At 41.7% G+C, this 14,587-nt stretch overlaps 1 protein-coding gene across 11 annotated transcripts in view; it reads right to left on the bottom strand.

Annotated features, from left to right (window-relative positions):
• The window catches only part of CADPS (calcium dependent secretion activator), a 434,736-nt gene that overhangs the window by 332,893 nt on the left and 87,256 nt on the right, over positions 1 to 14,587 (bottom strand). The gene's annotated exons all lie outside the window — the stretch shown is intronic.

Genomic DNA, 14,587 nt, shown 5'->3' with positions numbered 1-14,587 from the left:
ACATCCACTTCTAAAAAATAATATAAATTACGGTTAAATAAATATATTAAAAACAAAATTAATACATATTCAACATTCATTGCTTTTTTATTATTTCATCACATTTTACTATTATCTGTACTTTTGGGGTTATTTGCATCTATTGTTTGTATTGTAGAAATGATATATAATGGAGCGCTACCCCATATCTCTTCCCAGTTCACATTCAATGACATCTTATTGGAAGCTAGTTATCAGCCAAGGTGAGAGTGGTCACAGCATGGAAACTGGCAAATGCTGCAAGTCAGGCCTGTTTGTTTGAGAGATGACTGTTATACACACCACTGCACAGGCCCTCAGGTGGTCTGAAATACCCCACTTTACAAAGCTACAGTAATCAAAACATATAGTACTGTCATTAAAACAGGCACACAGACCAATGGAACTGAACTGAGAGCCCAGAGACAAGCCCACACATATACAGTCAAGTAATATTTGACAAGGGAGCCAGAATACTCAGTGGATAAAGGATAGTCTCTTCAGTAAATGGTTTTGGAAAAACTGAATATTCACATGCAGAAGAATGAAATTGGGGCCCTATCTTAAACACTCACAAAAATTAACTCAACATAGATTAAAAACTTAAATGTAAGCCCCCCCAAATTATAAAACTATTAGAAGAAAACAGGAAGAAAGCTCCTTGACATTGTCTTGTCAGTGGTTTTCTGACAAGAAGAGCACAAGGAACAAAAGGAAAAATAAACGAGTGGGACTACATAAGACTAAAAAGCGACAACATGGGAGGTGGGCCCAAGGTGGTGGTGGAGGTGGATGGGGAGCTCGCCCCTTCCCAAGAACACGTTGACCATATGGCTATATTCAGAGCAATTCCTCCTGAGAGACAATGGTGAGCCAATCGAACAGCTTCTGCCCAAAAAGAGAGAGGGACTGCGGCGAGAAGGTCAGGAAACCACGAGAGCTCTCCAGGAGCTGAGGGAACAACCCAGGGCAGGAGGTGACCACAAATCAAAACCATACAAAAATACATAAAAACTGAAGAGAAAGGAACCCAGTTAAAAAGTGACATCGTTGATGGGCCTAGAGGGTATCCCGCTGAGTGAAATAAGTCAGACAGAGAAAGACAGACACCATATGATTTCACTTATATATGAAATCTAGAAAACAAATGAACAAACAAAATAAAACAGAAACAAATTCACAGACACAGAGAACAAACTGATATCTGTCAGAGGGAAGGGGGTTGGAAGGATGGCTGGAAAAAGGGGAGGGGATTAAGAAGCACAAGCTTCCAGTTATGAAATAAGTCACAGGAATGTAATGTACAGCAAAGGGAACAGAGTCAATAATATCATAATAACGATATACAGTGACGGATGGTTACTAGACTTACTGTGGTGATCATTTTGTAAGGTATATAAATGTTGAATCACTATGATGTACATGTGAAACTAATATAATTTAGTTATTATATGTTAACTACAATTAAAAATAAATTAAAAAATAAATCTAAAACCTTTGCATGTTCACTTTGTAAAAAGCTTTTGAACAGCAAAAGAATCCACAAGCAAAATGAAAAGGCAACTTACGGAATGAGAGAAAAGATTTACAAACTATCTGACAAGGAGTTAATATCTAAATTATATAAGGAACTCATACAACTGTATAACAAAAACCATACAATCTGTTTTTAAAATGGGGGGAAGCATCTAAATAAACATTTTTCCAAGAAAGACATACAAATGGCTAACAGGTACTTGAAAAGGTATTCAACATCATCAGGAAAATGTAAGTCAAAACCACAAGGAGATATCATCTCACACGTGTTAGAAAAAAATGGCTATTATCACAAAGACAAGAAATAACAACTGTCGAGAATGTGGAGTAAAGGGAACTCTGTGCACTGTTGGTGGGAAGGTAAATTGGTGCAGCCGCTATGGAAAACAGCACAGCGGTTCCTCAAAAATTAAAAAAAAACTAGTATATGTTCCAGCAATCCCGTATCTGGATGTATATCCAAAGTAAATGAAAATGAGACCTCAAAGGACACTGGCACTCCCATGTCCATTGCAGCCGTTCCCAACAGTCAAGCCACGGAAACAACCTAAGTGTCCATCAACAGATGAACAGACAATGGCCCTGTGCTTACATATGCAAGTCAGTGTTAGTCGGCCACGACAAAGGAGGGAATCCTTCTGCTTCCACAACTTGCGTGAGACTTGAGGGCATTATATTGAGTTAAATAAGTCAGACAGAGCACGACAAATACAGGATGATATCATTTACATGTAGAATCCAAAAAAATCTGAACTCAGGCAGAATGGAGCGGTGTTTGCCAGGGGCTTGCGTGTGAGGGGGGGAAATGGGGAGATACTGGGCAAAGGGTATAAACAGCCAGTAATGAGATTAACGAGCTCCAGGGATCTAATATACAGCATGGTGATTACAGCTGACAATACTAAACGCTAATTATGCGAGGGGATGGAGACATTAATTAACTTTAATGTGATAATCATTTTACAACACATACGTGTATCAAATCATTACATTGTACACCTTAAACTTAAATATGTTATATGTCAATAATACTTAAATAAAGCTGAAAAATTTTAAAAAAGCAATGTCCTGCTAGGGGCACATGGGGATGTGCTAAGTGTTCCAACCTTATTGTGGTTATTACGTCTATGCCCACAGGACAGATGATGTTTAGTACAGGATACACTTCCAGGGTGTGCACAGGTCATTTGGACAGCAGGTCATGCATAACTTCCTGCCTTATCAATCCCACCTTTCTCTCCCATTTAGGATTCCTATCTATTTCCCCTCTTATCTGGATGAGTCACACTGTCCTTCGTCTCAGATGAGCAGCCCTAACCCACAAAGCCCTTCCCAACCCCTAGCCTAGGTCTTCCTGCTATTCCTGTTATTCCCCAGCACACCATTTATTTTGACTACTTGTTAGTTATGATTGAATTTGTTAGAAGATCTATCCTGTCTTGCTATTTTGTTCATTGATGTTTCCCCAGGGCCAACTTAGAGTTCTACACACAACAGGCACTCAATTATGTGCTTGTTAAGTAAATAAGTGAATGAAGTGTACAAAAGGTAAATTGTTTTCAAATATCCTTTAATCAGTTCTAATTTATATAAAAAGAAAGTCAGCTAAAAACTTTGCTCTTTGCAGATCTCACTTATATGTGGAATCCAATGAACAAAATAAACCGATGAACAAAATAGATCCAGAGGCATGGAAGCATGGAACAGACTAAGGAACCTCAGAGGAAAGAGATTAACCAAAGAATTTATATGCATATATGCATAACCCATGGACACAGACAATAGTTTGGTAAAGGCCTGGGGAGGGGCGGGAGTGGAGTGGAGGAAGTCGGGGGCGGGGGGGGGGGTAGAATACATCTGTAATACTTTCAACAATAAAGATAAATTTAAAAGGTAAAAATAAAAAAGTTGCACTTCATAAGTGATAATGGGATAGTGTCTGAGAACTGCTGTTCCAGGAGAAATCGTAAGATACTTCCAGTCCCCGTCTATTGATCATTGGTCATCTTGCAAAACCCACTTACATTCTCTGAATTAGCCGGAGAGTTAAAAGCCTTTCTGGAACAGGGCTGAGTTTAAATGAATAAATGTGATCTTACCCTTGGTCTTCTCACTGAGAGAACGAATAATTTTTCACTAGGAAAATGGTGATAATTCTAATTACTTGCTACTTTGGAACAGTTATAGCTATTCAATGTCAAAATATGAGTTATTTTTTAAAATTATGAGTTTCTGCATAAGTTGAAGATGCTTTCATCTTTAAGGTCAATGCAAGTCTTGCTAATAGAAAAGAAATCTTACAGCTATAGAAGATTGAAGGCTGGCTTCAATCAGGAAACAAAACAGAGTTTTGAGAATACAGACAGGATGTGGGGTGATTTACCTAATTTCTGTAACTTTGGGAGAAGTGGGGAATGGTGAAGTAGGGGCAGGTATAAAAGAGTTAGGATTTTATCAGATTATATTTGTTACAGTCCAATGTTAGCCACATTTTCCAGTAGTCACATTTTTAAAAAGTAAAAAATACAGGTGAAATGAATTTTAATATACTTTACTGAACCCAATATATCCCAAATCATTTCAACATGTAATCCTTACACATATTATAATGAGATATTTTAGATTCTCTTTTTATATGATGTCTGAAATCTGGTGTACGTTTCACCGACAGTACATCCCAGCCCAGAATAACCACATGGCAAGTGGTCAATATAACATGTGGCTTGTGGCTACTGTACCGGACAGCACAGGCCTATGGCATAGAGTGAACTCACTTCTAAGCCCCTTAAGCTTTTCTGTTCTGACGGAGGGATATTGGTATCTGTGGAGTTATACAGAAAAATCATAGTTATTTTGTATGTACTTGAAATCATTTATACTGAAATATTGGGCAGAAGTTGATTTGCTCATAAAAGTGACACAATACCATGAATTTCTTTTAAGCAGGCCAGCTTTAACCGGCTTACATCATAAATTTTTACTGTGTAGTACCAACTTAGGTGCCCCACAGAATTTCTTGCTCAGAATTCCTTCCAAGGCTGGGTCAATAACAGTTCTGTGTGATTTCGGGGATGAGATGGAAGGGGCTGAAGGGGCAGGAGAGGGAAGGGAGACCAATAAACCTTGCTTGTCTTAAATGCTTGAGTAATGGAAATAAAATTAGGTGAGCATCCTCTGAATGACGAAGATTGATTGTTGACCCTGGCCAAATCCATGATCGCACTAACCATTTGTTAAATAAGCATAGTGATCCTTGTTCAAAAAATATTTACAGAGCACCTACCACCTACCTGAGCCCTGAGGGTTTCATGATCATCAAAACACACTCAATCTCTGATCTTGCTGGCCAGGGCCTGGCCCTATGAAATCAAAGAAATAAGGGATTGTCCTCAGGGAATGTGTAGTCTAGAGGAGAGGAAGAAGCATGTAAAATGCACAAAGGTAGGTTTTAGGATTTCAGAAGAGAGAGGTTGCAGAATAGAAAACTCTCAAAAAGAGAGGGCCTTCAGCAATATTACTCATCAGTTTCAAGAACATATATCATGAAGCCCCACAAAACATCCCCCACTTCTCTGGACACCTCAAGCTCTCAGAGGGAGAGGTAGGGACAGACTCTAGTGGCAGAACTCTGCTTATGTCTGGGTTTGGATACCTGCCAGTTCATGTTCACTACTTTTCTCACCACTGATTAAACAAGCATAGTGTTTATATAGTCACCTCACTAGCTGTTTCTCTCTGGGCAAACAACTAACCTCTCCACACCTCAGTTTTTCCATCTGTAAAATGGAACCAATACTGACTTCCATAGGACTGTTGTGAGGATTAACCCAGATTCACTGCACAACCTGGCACAGCATGAAAGCTCAATAAACATTAGCTGCTGTAATGATCCTCATCTTTGAGTCTCTGCACATACTACTCCTTCAAGAAAGCATGCCTGTGGGAAAATTCTATTTGTATCTTCAAAATTTAGCCCATGTGCTCCTTCCCAGACCTTCCTAGGTGGAGTTTGCTGCTTGGTCAGTGGCTGTTCACAATCCTAAATGTACATGAGTCATGCTGGGAAGTGATATTTATTTAGACTCCAGTGCTCAGAGGCAGGGTCAGGAGCTAAAAGGCAGGCTTGTGTTCAAATCCTGGTGATACCACACACTTCCAAGCTGGGTGGCCTTGGCAACCTAAGCCTTGGATCTTCATGCATAAAATGGGGAGTATTAGACCCGGTTGCTGGAAAGATGAAGAGAAACTGGGGTGACGTACCCAAGGATCGTAGTATGTAGCCTGGCACAAAAGAAGAATCGAGTGATAAGGCGCAGGCCATAAACTAAATGGCCCCAAGGCCCCCCGTGATTTGGCCTTGGTTGGCTTCTGGCTTTGTCTCGTTCCACTCTGCTCTCCACTTACTCTGCTCCAGCCAAACTGGCTTTTTTTTCCCTCCTATTCTCAGATGTGCCTCAACCTTGCTTGCCTGAGAGCCCTTGCACTTGCCACTCCCCCTGCCTGGGATGCTCATCGCCTGCCTCTCCCCGTGGCTGCCCCCCTCTCACTCTTGGGGCTCAGCCTACCCACACCTCCCAGGAAGGTCTACCCTGACCACTCTGTCTACAGTAGTGCCCTCAAGCTAATCCCTGCCACACTGCCCTGGACCCTATGCACTGCCTTCACAGCCATCATCGTAGTCAGCATTTATCTTCTCTAAGATCCATTTAGTTAACTGAATTATAACATGATATAGAAAAATATACATCATAAACACAGAGTGTGAGGCGTTTTCATGAAGTGAGTTTTCCCATGGAACCAACTCTTCATCAAGATAAAGAACATAACCTGGAGCCCAGAAGCTCCTGCATGTCTCCAAAGCCATTGCTCCTCTCCGAAGGTGACCAGTAGCCTGACCTCTATCATCAGAGGTTCGTTCTGCCTATTTTTGAACTTGACGATCACGCAGTCACGCATTATGAGACTCTGCCCTGTGGCCGGCGGCAGCAGTAGCTTGTTCAGCCTCACGCCTAGTAGTATTCCATTGCACCTGGAAGTTATCTGTCCTCTTGTTGATGGACGTCTGGGCCTACATTTGGGCCTTTATTCTTTATTTTCAAATTGTGCTTACTTTCATTATTTATATCCCTATAAGAGCATATATTTCACATGTACAAGAACCACACCTATCTAGTTTACTGCTGGGCTTCTAGTATCTAGCATATAATGGCCTATACCCAAATATTTGTTGCATGAATACAAAAATTTATGTTTAATATATGCCAGGCACAGTGTTAGGTTCTGGAGATATAAGATTACCAAGGCACAGTCTTTAAGTTCTCAGTTTTCTTACAGTGTAGTCAGAAATCACATACTTATCTTTGGTTCCTTACCACACTTTTGCTGACTGTATAAGTAAATGAAAATCTCCCTTAGGAGCCCACAAAATAACCAGTCTAAGAGCCAATCTGTGGAACAGAATTTATCTCTGGGTAAAAGTTAAGCGACCTAGATAGGCTTGAACCCTGAAGGTGACCTTACATGAACACACGGAGATCACTGGCCCAGATTAGCTGACAGCACAACTCTAAATAGACAACCGGGCTTCTGTGAGCTGCTTACAAACAGAGCCCTCCTGAAATAGAAGCCCATCTCCAAGCACTGGATGTGTACAGAAACCACTGTGCTTCAGCTCAGAATTCAGAATTGAACTAGAGTGCAAGAGCAGAAAACCTGAAAAAATGAAGGGTAATCATTGCTGAGAAGCCAAGGACTTCTTTCCCGTCTCCTGTGCGTCCATGAGGAGCCATGTGACAGAGGTAGAAAGCTATTGACAGTTTTCTAGAAAAGCTTTTGGGATCCTCCTAAAATGAACATGTCTGGTGGTATAACCCTTTTCTTTTCTGCTGTCCCTTCTGCAGTACAATATTGTCCAGATCTCTGGTGTCAATTGTGTGACCATGAAGGAAAGGCCAAGAGCATCACAGAGATGTTGGTCCTTATATTTTTGAGGAGCTGAACCCATGTTTGTAAACACCCATCTCTGGCCTTCTCATTATGTGAGAAAAAAAGGAATCACTCTGTTCAAGTCATTGTGTGTGCTTCTCTTACTTGCAGCCAAATGCTTGCCTAATGGATGCATGTGGCTTTCTCTAGGCCTGAAAGAAAGCACACTTACCAAGGTGCTTACTGGTTAATATGCCCCTTATCTCAGCAGCAGCTGTGTTATAGAAGAGGGGGCACAGTGTTTGCCCTGAAGGAAAGAATCTAAAATCGTAGCATTAAACATAGGCAATCAGTAATAGAAATTGTTTGGGGATATAAGAAGATGTTTCAGTTATATACAGAAATAAAGCCCTTCTCTAAAGTATGTCAGCACTATATATTACAATCAAAGAATATGAACTGTGCCTTTTCTTTTTAAAAAAGAAATCATTATTTGGGAAAAACCGTTTTTTAATCTCTTCATTATTGAAAGCTGGCAAAAAAGCAAGTCAACAAGCTTTTTAAAAGCCATAAGCTTGTCTAGAGGGAGGAGAGCAATGCTTATTTAGTTTCCTTAAAGGTTATCAAAAATTTATATTAGTCCATTAATTTTTTAATAATTAAAATCTCCTCATCCTACAACCAGATTATGATGTTCTATCCTAAATGAAGTTGTGCTTCTGGGAGATTTAGAAATTGTATTATGCTAACTAAATATTTAATTAATTACATAAATTCTCATCTTCTACATTGTATACATTTACGTAACATATTCTGAAAAAGGTGTTTTAAGTGAGTTTTATTCATTTGACTTGAGCCCATACAAATCAATTTGAAAGACTTCATTAGGGAAAAGTACTACTGAGTGATTCTGAGATGAAAGTTGAAGGGGAAAAGTACTGAAGGTGAGGCTTTTAAGATGGGGCTGTGACCCTGGATTTCTCTTTGGAACATGGTTTCCCCAAATTCAACCAATCAAGTAATACCTTCATGGGTATGCCTTTCCATCAGCCAACTGTACTTCTATTTCCTTTATATTTTGCCTTGAATATATTTCAAATAATGTGATTTTTTTTTTTTTTTAAACTGAAACTTGTTTTAAGCAATTATATCTGTGAAATCATGGGCTTTATGTGCTAACTGTAGTTAAAATAGTAGGCACTACCATCCTCCTACCACATTTTATCAAGTGCTTCTTTAGAAAAAAATTTTAAAATCTTCTGTGAAAGCTCTTGCTCATTGGGAAAAAACAGGGTAGTGGCAGCTGACTACCTTTAAGTTAATTATTACTTTTAGGAAACCAACTTTAAATTTTTAAATCATTAGAAAATAGAAAGACCAACTGTATTTTCCAAAGCAAATATTAGTGAAATGTCTGGCATCATTTTTATAGTATTGCAAATATCTTTTAGAGATTAAGGGAAGACGGCTGGATTTTTATACCTGTTTCTGCGCTCAATCTGCTGGGATGTGCTGTTTGGTTGAGGTATGTGAAGAAAATTTGGCCTCCCACAGATACGTTGTTGGAAAAGGGAGAAATATTTAATGCCTTTTCAGGTACATGTGGGTAGTCTTCTTTGATACTAAACTGAAGTTCAACTAATGGTATTTTTTTAAATGTTAGTTGCAATGTGAAACTGTAAACCGTACCAATAAACTGTTGTCGTCTATTACATTAAATTTCATTGTTATAGCTTAGCTTTTGAAAGAACTTTTTACCCCTGCATGGTTCTAAAAATATATATCATACGTTGGTCATATGGGAAATATTAGTTCATTGAGTTATACAAATATTCCAAATATTGAAACATTTCATTACACAATATGTAAAAATCATATTACTTAATATCATCAGTGGTGTCACAAAAAAGTCTTGAGGTCTTCACAGCTCAAATTTTATCATCGGCAAAAATACTGTAAGTTGTTTTTCTTGAGATAACAGGCTTCTTCCCTTTATTTTCTGGAAAATACCTACTAACTACCTAAGTTCGACTAACCTTCGTTTGTCTGTCAGTAATTCTTTCCAGTAAAAATGATGTTCCATTAAAAAGTTCAGTTGGCAACTCAGTCACACAAGCCCCTGTCCACAAGACAGCCACGGCCCTTTGTTAAGTGCTTGGTGTTTACTTAGCAGTTCATTCTATAAAATATTAAATGAGCGTGTCTGGCAGTTTCTAGACAGTGGGTGCGTGGCTGGGAGGGACACCACAGCGAGGGCCGTCTGCCAGCGCAGCCTTGCTTTGCGCTGACCCACCCGCACTTTTCCTCTCCATTCCTCTTGCACCATGAGTGCGGCTGTCAACAAGGCTGAGCAGAAAGCAAATATGTCTCAGTGTTATGAGGAGAATCACTCCAAGGCTTTGTAGACCGCACTTTGAGAACCATTAACCTAGTGAATCAGCAAACTTGACCAGCTATTGATGCCGCAGGGTCGTGAAGCAGGACAGTGCTCGGTGATCCTGGGGAGGGAGGCAGGGAGCAGAGCGTGGTGCGGGGCCCTGCGTGCCAGAGAGAGGAGTCAGGAGGCCGGGAAACCACTGAGGGGTTTTACCCAAGAGGGTGACATGACTTGAGAGCATGCAGGGTCAGGGAACAGTACTGCGTTCTCGAGTTTAGCGTGGAATCGGGAAAATGTTTCATGTGAGCTGCGACATCTGAGTAGAGAAGAGTCTTGAGTCGCGTCTAAATCTCAGTTGGCGGAGACAGGAATAGCTGGGAGCAAGGGGAGAGGAGGGGTGATGGGAGAAGGGACGGAAAGGCACTCCAGGGTGGGGGTACAAAGTGATGAAGAAAGAGAGGAGAGAACATGCGGGGCCTGCTTGGGGGACACAGAGAGAATTAGAGGCAGCTCTCAGTAGGAACATCGGGAATGGAAACAGCACACAGTTCCAGTGGCTGAAGCCCCGATTGAAAAGGCCAGCTCGGCAACGTGTGAAATCGCCAACTCCATCCCGAGTCTTAGGAGCTTTAATTGTGAACTTATCAGTAGCAATCATTTCCAGAGAAAAAGCCCAAAAATCTGCATGCAGTCTATATATAGGTTATAGAAGGTCCTTTCATGTATCACCTCGCAGACTGGAGCGTCACTGAAACTGACTGAGGTGAGGCCCTGTCCTGTTGCCATGAACAGAGAGAAGGGACAACTGACCGGCAGTCACTCTTCAGGCTGCTGGGGATTCGGGGGCATGTGGAGGCCTTAACCTGCTCTAACAACCTCCACTCACGGTCCAGACGGCAGAGGAGACAGGGAACAAAGCTGGAAGGTGCCCCGAAACTGGGAAATACTGGAAACACAGGGGATAAAGCTGGAAGGTGCCCCCAAACTGGGAAATACTGGAAACACAGTGTAAACCCTAATGTAAATGATGAACTTCAGTGATTAACAATGTACCAATATTGGGTCATTAATTATAACAAATGCACCACATGAATGCAAGGTGTTAATAATAGGGGGAACTGTGCGGAGAGGGAATACTGGGAATGTGGGGACTCTCTATTTTCTGCTCAATTTTTCTGTAAACCTTAAACTGCTCAAAAAATAAAGTCTGTTAATTAAACACACACACACAGAGTTTCTATGAAGGGAGCCAAGTATAGTAGCACACATAAGACAGTCCTAGGCCTGTACAGGGAGAATAGAAACCCTTCCACTCCAGCTTGTCCTGAAATCAGAGGCAGGAAAGAGCTGAAAGTGATCAGTGTTTCTTAGTTCTATCTCTGACACCTCATGACAGTGCAAACCAGCTGGGTTTCAGGGACATCTCAAGGACCTTTCTGCTCTCATAAGCGAGTCTGGCTTGTTAAAATTGTATTTATCATGGGCTCCACTGCCTCCCCAAAGATTCTGTTACCGGTATTTTAAAGGCATTGGTGATTTAATCTTTCCCCATCTGACTGAGAAATAGTTTGGGTTCCTTTAGGAAGCAGCCTAGGGGGTGACTTTTCTTCACAAGTGACGTCATTGGTCCTGTCAATGGACAAGCTGTGTTTATTTCACACGTTGGCAAGACCGTGGGGAGACGATGTGGAATATACCCCAATCTCCTTGAGGAAACTTCTTTTTCACCCCTTGGAATATTTGTCTACATCGGGAAATAACACACTTTTATGCTCTGCCTAGAATATTGCCCCTATGATTTGTTAATAATTCAAATTTCATTTTTCGGCATGTCTTCACAATTCCACTTGTGCCTTGCTGTTTTTCGGCTATTAATGTCATTTCAAGGCCTTTCCTTCTGTCTTCTACTTTCACTTTCTTCACTTGGCTAAACCTTACTTATCTATCAAAATGTTGTTTAAGGCCACCTCTCTCTGATGGCTCCTCCCAGTCCCTGAGCTAGACAGCTTTTCTCTGAACTCCTTCATCCCCAAGCTCTTGGCATTTATTCTAATATTAATGTAAGGCATGAACTCTATGTCTGTCCATCCTACTACACTTAAACTTCTCCTAAGGAGAGAAATCTTCTTTTTTTAAAAAAAATCACTAAACCCCAGGTTCTAGTGGTAGCCAAGAGACTCAATAAGTTTGGGGGTTTGTGTCAGCATTACCCACAAAGCTTGTAGAAAATATCAATGCCTGTGTGCCTGCCACAGACCTACTCACTCAGCTGTCTGGGGGTGGAGACCCAGGAATGAACAAGTTTAGAAACTTCACGAGAATTTCTGATGCACAGCCAAAGTTGAGAGGAAAGCTTTGCAAGGAAAGCTTACTGGATGGATTGAACTGTGGTGCATTTTCATAAAAGATTACAGATAGTTTCCTAGTCTCTTTAGCATGGTTTAGTTGTTCTGCAATTTCATGTGAAATAGAGACTAGGTTTTTCTATGCAGTTCTAGAAGACTAAACTAGGACTGGGTAGAAACCAAGGGAAGCAGATGTAGGGGCAACATCAAGACATACCCCCAATTATTTGGAACTCAAAAAAATGAATTAGGTTGCCCTTTAATGCAGAGTTTCTGTCATTGAGAGTATTTGGTTGTTTAGAGGGAAGTCGTTGTTGAACTAAGAGATGGATACAGGGTAGCCACAGCCCCTGGCACACAGAGTTTATGGCACTTTATCCTACGGAAATGTTTCCTGATGTTGGGAATGTATGATTGGTGGAGATGAGCAGCTAATTGTCCTCGGAAATGATAAATAAACCACTGGCTTTGGATTTCCTCCTGGGGACACTGCAGTGATGCGCCAATAAAGGTCTAACAACTAGATCTCATGTCTTTAAGATCTAGACTTTTAAACGGGGAAATATTCATTCAGGTACAAACTCGGTCTCAACGCAGGGGTTTAATGCCTGAATTGCTTTATCCTCCAAGGCCCACTCCAGTTTTAACACTAAACTCAAGTAAAACGTCACCCCCTCCAGGAAGCTGTCTCTGAACACCCAGATAAGGCCCCTACTCCTGTGGCTCCTTGGATTTGCCATTCTCACCGCCCTTATAATCATCTGCGAACCAGCAGGGTGCAGTCTGCTCCACTCATTTTCTGCGCTAGCAGAGGGCCTGATACGGAGAAGTTGCTTATTCAATATCTGTTGGGAAAATTGATATTGTAAGATATAACAGGATACAGTCTTTTAAAAATCCCTGGTGGGAAACAAAGATGACACTGTGCTCTTCCCGGCTCTCACCCGTGGAGCTGCGTGACGGGGCATTTTACCTAAGTCTCCTCTAAGTTTGCTTGTCTTAAAATGGGGATGCTGATATTTACATCGAAATCCTTGGAGATTAAATTAGGTAATTTATTAAGAAAAAAATACCTGAAACTTGGAAATAAAGCTAAAAGATGACTGTGTCACCTTCTTTTGTTATACAGGCATTGTGTACCAACCTGCCAGAGGTCACCTCATTCTGAGAACTCTAAGTGTGTTTGACTTACTGTGTCTATTGATTAGGGTCTAGACACTGTGAGGCTAGAAATTAACTTCTAGAATACTGACAGGTTGCAAATGATTTCCATCTGGTACAATGCCCCCCCCCCCCCCCAAAGCTACAGCTCAGCTGGCCTGTAGGACAGTATCCAGTTCTGAATATAACACAGCAAACTGAGCATTCCTTTGCCGGCTCACTGCATAGACCCCTTATCCTCTATGGCTCGTTGACGCAGCTCTTCCCTCCGGCTGGTACTCTCAAGAATGAGTGAATAGATCTTTGATAGATGCTCATTGGTATTTGCATGTGAGTCATGTTTGTAACTTGGAAATATACTTTTTAATATATAAAGGCCTATCCTAGGGCTTGGCAGTTAGGTGCTACCCAGTGTGAGTCCTGGTCCCTCTCCAGGGCACAGTTTCTATAATTATAAAAAGAAAAAGTTGGCTGAAGCTTAGTAGGGCCCAATCTGCTTCATGATCTAGGGCTCTGACTACTGATGTGAATGCGGGGTACTGGAGACAGGCAACCTTGGGTTGGAGATGGGTTTTCCTGGGGGTCAGAGGACACACATTGCTGTACTCACATAACTCATAACCAGGACACCTGTCCCAGGGAGACTCCACAGTCCCTCTCGGCAGTGTTTACTGCTCTAGGGCTCACAGCAGACAAAGCCACTGGCCCTCTCGCTGAGTTCGCTGCTGCCAAACACAAGAGCAGTGAATCAGCCGGCAGGAGAAATTTGAGGGTGTGTTGGGACATGCACCCCATTGACACACTCCCATTTAGAAGCAGAGGCCATTCCTACACAAACCTGCTTCTTTCAAAGAACAAGCAGCTTTGAAGTTGGACGTGGAACCCAGAGAAGAGCAGATATGCTGGGTCAGCCTCCTGGGCCGCTGGCAGACCAGGATGCAGCCATAATGACACAGTTGACAACAAACGTGGGCAGCCGAGAATCCTGGAGCAGAAATAGAAAGGGGGCAATGTGGGACAAGGCTTCTGGAAAGAGCAAGGTAAATTCTGTGGAGAGGGCACAGAGGACTAGAGTTCAGAGAAAACTGCTGCAGGGAGCCGGGACGTGCTGTGCCTGTGTGGGGAGCAGATGGAGCTGAGTGTGCTGAGGTGTCCCTGGCGCCTGAGCCCAAAGCCAAGCACACCACAGGACGGAAGGCTGACTCAGAGGCTGGGGATTCCAAGT

This window comes from Miniopterus schreibersii (genome assembly GCF_964146895.1).
Source record: "Miniopterus schreibersii genome assembly, chromosome: 15".
Classification (NCBI taxonomy): domain Eukaryota; kingdom Metazoa; phylum Chordata; class Mammalia; order Chiroptera; family Miniopteridae; genus Miniopterus; species Miniopterus schreibersii.
Note: the sequence above shows the minus strand (reverse complement) of the source record. Positions and strands in the feature narration are given on the sequence as shown.